Genomic DNA, 5,533 nt, shown 5'->3' with positions numbered 1-5,533 from the left:
TATGGAGAGAAACACAGCTGGTGTGCTGCTGAGCACTGAACAGCGGTTCTTTAGGTATACTTCTGACATGATATTTTCATTGACGTTAGCAATGAAGGTGAAAGTCAAACAAGGACCATGTTGCAAGCCCACTTGTTTATCGATGGAATGAGCACTTCTTTGCTATAAGGAATACAAATTTTCAAATATCAGAATATTGTCTTCCATTGTAGGGGGCTATTCACATGCAGTGGCTGCCAACGTGCCCACTTAGCAAGTTGAAGCTGTATTGTTGAGATTTTCTCCACCACTTAGTTAAATCTGATCAACAGCACAGCAATAAACTCAGCCCTGATAGGTAACATTTGCCAGTTTCTATGGTGTAGATGTTCCAACCGTGGCTGATTTCAAAGCCACCAATATGTTATCACTGAAAGGTACAGAGCCATACCCCATTATATAGCATCTCCACCGCACAGATGCACTGGATATAAATAATCTTCAGAGCATAGATAATAGTAAAATGTAATAAAATAATTAGGAAGTGATGAGTTTTGAGTATTTATGACCTTTGTTTTTAATATCATTTACTTAATTATCAGTGTTTATAATTTAATCTTTAATAATTGCCATGTTTAACAACCAGCTTGCAAAATTCCTGACAATTTAATAATTGGCTTTCACAGGCTGGTAAGGACAGGCTCTGGCACATTCCTGGGCCTAACCCAACAGGAGAGGTCAAGGAGGGCTTCCCAGAGAAGGAGATTGCTGGTCTGAGAAGCACCATAGGGTGGAGAAAATATTGGGCTCCATCCAAAGTCCAACTCCAGGGATTTGAATCTTAAGTCTGCTTCTTCCTGCTTCTGTGACCTTGTTGCTAGTTGCTTGGCTATTTTATGCCTCAGCTTCCAGTTCCTTAAAGTGGATGTGATAAAGCCTAACTCTCAGGGTTGCTCTGCGGATAAAGTGTCTGGCTTCTAGAGACGCTCTCTGATGCTGACTCTTACTGTAAGACAAGTTGGAACCCAAGGGGAGGTGGGGGAGGGTGGAGAGCATTCCAGACAGACTCGGGGAGCTGCTGCACAAAGGCCGACAAGGAGAGCCAGGGGCTCCTGGAAACAGCCGCGTGTTCTGTAGACACAGCATCCTTCAAAGCACAAATGAAGCCGGAAGAGGCAGGGGCCTTGAATGTCGTGCTCAGAAATGTCATCTTGATCCTGGAGGTGGGTCCCTGTGCTCTAGGGGAGGTCTGTCTGGGCTTGTCTCCCCATCTAAAATAGAGCTCACTCATCCCATTCCGTAACTTAGGACGATTATGGCAATTAACAGGACTACCATTTATAAAATGCTCAGCACAGAGCCTGGCAGACAGCAAAAATGGTTTAGTTATCATTGTTTTTATTATTCTTTTATTAAAAAATTATTTTTGTTTATTTTATTTTACATGGGGGTCTGGTTGATTAACAATATTGTGTCCGTTTCAGGTATACAATAAAGTGATGCAGTTACACATATATATGTATCTATTCCTTTTCAAATTATTTCTCCATTTAGGTTGTTACATAGTATTGGACAGAATGGCCTGTGGTATACAGTAGGTCCTTGTTGGTTAAGTAAGTAAGTAAGTGAAGTCGCTCAGTCGTGTCCGACTCTTTGCGACCCCATGGACTGTAGCCCACCAGGCTTCTCTGTCCATGGGGTTCTCCAGGCAAGAATCCTGGAGTGGGTTGCCATTTCCTTCTCCAGGGGATCTTCCCGACCCAGGGATCAAACCCGGGTCTCCCACATTGCACACACTTTAACCTCTGAGCTACGCTAGATATAGCAGTGTGTATATGTCGGACCCAAACTCCCTAACTATCCCTTTCCCCCACCCCTGGTAACCATTAGTTAGTTCTCTAAGTCTGTGAGTCTGTTTCTGTTTGGTAAATAAGTTCATTTGTATAATTTCTTTTTAGATTCTGAATGTAAGCCATATCATATGATATTTCTCTTTCTCTGTCTGACTTCTCTCATTATGACATTTTCTAGATTTATCCATGTTGTGGCAAATGGCATTATTTCATTCTTTTTAATGGCTGAGTGATAGTCCATTGTCTATATGAACCACATCTTCTTTATCCATTCCTCTATCAATGGACATTTAGGTGGCTTCTGTGTCTTGGCTACTGTAAACAATGCTACAATGAACACCGGGGTGCATGTAGCCTTTTGGATCATGTTTTATCCAGATATATGCCCAGGAGTGAGCAGCTCTATTTTTAATTTTTTAGGGAAACTTCATACTGTTCTCCAAAGTGGTTGTATCAATTTACACTCCCACCAACAGTGCAGGAGGATTCCCTTTTCTCCACACCCTCTCCAGCGTTTATTGTCTGTGGATTTTTTGTTGGCCATTCTGACTGGTGTCAGGTGACATCTCCTTGTAGTTTTGATTCGTAGTTCTCAAATAATTAAAGATGTTAAACATCTTTTCATGTGCCTCTTGCCCATCTGTATGTTTTCTTTGAAGAAATGTCCATTTAGGTCTTCTGCCCATTTTTTGATTGGGATGTTTGTTCTAAGGACAATAAACCACATAAGCCGCTAGTAGATTTTGGAGACTGATCCCTCGTTAGTCACATCACATCACTGGCAACTGGTGTTAGTCACCATCACATCGGTGGGTATCCTTTCATTGGCTTATGATGTACTTTTTATTATTCTGAGAGCCTGGCTCAGTGCTGAGAATGATAGGAGATGAGGGAAGGTTGCTATTCGTGCTGGACTGCCTCAGGCAGAGATACCCTCCTGCCCTACCCACTGTCCCCAGCACGCCCTGGCACAAAGGTCAGATGGCCCTTAGGTGGAGCTGGGAAGGCCTCTGGAAGGGATCTACCTGCTGCCAGGCATGGCTTTCTACCAGTGCCCATCTGGAGGGCACAGGAGGCCAACACCTAGGGATCTCTCCTTGAGTCCCTTTGAAAGAGTGATCACAGAAGATGATGTCCCCCCTGCCCGCAGAAGCTGCTGTCAGATTCTCGGGAGGCTGCCAGCTCACGCTGTGGTCTGCATGATGCCAAGACACCCATTGCAGCTGCCCAGAGACCTGCCCCTGGGCCCACCTTTTCTTCCTCTGCCAGGTACACACAGGGAGTCAGGTTGATCCTCTAGATAATTTTTTGGCCCTAAATGCTATTACTGAGAAAAAAATCAGAGACCTTTGCTTGCTCATCGTGCATGAAATGCCTGTTTGCAGGAAGCTATTCAGAGCTCTGCCATTTGTCTAGCCTAAACAGACACAAGCCAAGAACTTAACTGCTGCTTGTTGAATAAAATACCTACTGTGGAGCAGAGACTTTCACAGACTACCACCCATAGTTGTTGGTGAGAGATTCTTGGAGATAAGTGTGGTCGACAGAAGAGCAATGTGTTTACAAAGCATCTGCACGGCTGTTGTCTCGCTGAAGCCTTAGGACAGCTTGAGGGGCGGTCAGTATGAGTGCCTTTTCAGAGATAAGAAAAATGAGCTGCAGAGAAGTTAAATCAATAGTTTTAACCATGAGGATTTTTGAGAATCTAGGACCATGCTGTTATTTTACTTACATGAACCCATTCCCAAGTCACTGCAGGGGGTGAAGGAGCTGCTATTATTATCAGCCTCATTTTACAGCTGAAGCTTAGATAGATCTTAGCTGCTAAGTGGTGGAACAAGCTAGTCAGCCCTGGTATCATTCCAGAATCCAAGCTCTTAACCACGCCTGGCAAAGGGCCCAGTGCCAGGAGCTGGAGTCGGGGTTGCAACCAGCCAGGTTTGTGTGTGAGGGACTGTGTTCTTCCCATCTGCCACTACCTTTACTGTTGCTGTCTTCTCCCCCTTAGCATGGAGATTTTTACCCTCCGAGTGTCAGGGTAACATCACCTTGGGCTGTTTCTGGGCTTCCCTAGTAGCTCAGAGGGTAAAGCATCCCCCTGCAATGCAGGAGACCTGAGTTCGATCCCTGGGTCAGGAAGATCCCCTGGAGAAGGAAATGGCAACCCATGCCAGTATTCTTGCCTGGAGAATCCCATGGACAGAGGAGGCTGGCGGCTACAGTTCATGGGGTCGGAAAGAGTCAGACATGACTGAGTGGAGATTCAACTGCCGACACCAGCACTGTGTGGGTTCAGGTTTATCCACTGTTTCTGGGTCATGTGAGCCAGTTCTCATCCATTTCTAGATTTTAATCTAGAAAATTAGAGTGAAAATGAAAGCTATCCTTTGTTCTCCCTCAAGTTCCTTCACCACCACCCCCACCACCACCCTATGAAGTGAAGTAAAGTGAATTCGCTCAGTCGTGTCTGACTCTTTGCGACCCCATGGACTATAGCCTACCAGGCTCCTCCATCCATGGGATTTTCCAGATATCTCTATTAGCCTTTGCCCTGCTGCATTCTGTACTCAAAGGCCAAATTTGCCTGTTACTCCAGGTATTTCTTGACTCCCTACTTTTGCATTCCAGTCCCCTATGTTTTTTTTTCCTGCTTCTGAGCTATCAGTGGGCTGAGAGTGACCAGCGCCTCCAGGAATTGCCAGCTTGCTATTTCTCACTGCACCCACTGCTTGACACCTGGACCAGATACTTCATAACATGCATCTTTTCCCAAACAGCATCTCATGGTTTTTGTTCGTGTTTCTTTTCTTCTCTTTTTTTGTAGCCAAATTCACAGCATTTTAAGAGGCCTCATCCTCCACCTCTCCCCTGGAAAATGAAGCAAAGACAGAATGAGAGCAGGAGGCTGAAGGAACATGAAAACATCAGAAAGCAAATGTATATGGCATGCTAGATGCTACTAGGAGAGAGGTTTTCCCTCTCTGCTTATCTTGGTGGAATCTGTTTTCATAATAAAAATATAGTCAAGAATGACTGGTGGGCTCTTCATCTCTAAAGATGTGTGAAGGAGCACTGTACTTAGAGTAATTTGAATCTCAGCTTTGCTACCCATTGCTGTGTGACACTGGGCAAGTGTCTTGGCCTCACTGAGCACTCACAGCCTCCTCCATGAAATATTAATTAAAAAAAAACATATAGACTTGGGCTGGTTCATTCTTCCCCAAATCTCTCAGAGCTCTGAGGTGGAAATGATCACTGTGCCCATTTTACAGGTGAGGCAACTAAGGCACAGAGATGTTAAGTAATTTGCTGAAAGTCATAGAACTAGAAAGTGGCAGAAACAGGATTCAAAACCCAGGCAGGACCTCTGTTCTAAACACTCATTTTCTTCTCCTTCTCTTGCCATCATTAAATCTGAACTTGGTAACTTTCCAATGCCATCTCTCTGCCTGAGAGAGTCTTGAACGTTGGAGGGCTGAGAGAGGACTAAACGACCCACCGGAGAGCTATGCAGGAGAATCATTCCACTGTTAGTTTTTCCCCCCACAACACTTTTCCTTTGTAGAACATTTTCAAAATAGAGTTAAGCCAAAATAATAAATTGTAAACCATCCATAATTCTACTCACTACAAGATAGCGACTTTTAACTCCTACAGCTTTACTCCATATGCCTTTCTATGTGTATAAATATGTACTTTTA

The 5,533-nt window shown here is 44.3% G+C and overlaps 1 long non-coding RNA gene across 1 annotated transcript; it reads left to right on the top strand.

Moving 5' to 3' along the window:
• The first annotated feature begins 1,033 nt into the window (after positions 1-1,033).
• LOC147350556 (uncharacterized) lies at positions 1,034-4,862 on the top strand. The gene is made up of 2 exons (XR_015149097.1): positions 1,034-1,202; positions 4,657-4,862. It is a non-coding gene; the product is annotated as an uncharacterized LOC147350556 (long non-coding RNA).
• The last annotated feature ends 671 nt before the right edge of the window (positions 4,863-5,533 follow it).

This window comes from Bos grunniens, chromosome 20 (assembly GCF_055505025.1).
Source record: "Bos grunniens cultivar Pamir isolate PY7600 chromosome 20, Bosgru_T2T1.0, whole genome shotgun sequence".
Taxonomy (NCBI): domain Eukaryota; kingdom Metazoa; phylum Chordata; class Mammalia; order Artiodactyla; family Bovidae; genus Bos; species Bos grunniens.
Note: the sequence above shows the minus strand (reverse complement) of the source record. Positions and strands in the feature narration are given on the sequence as shown.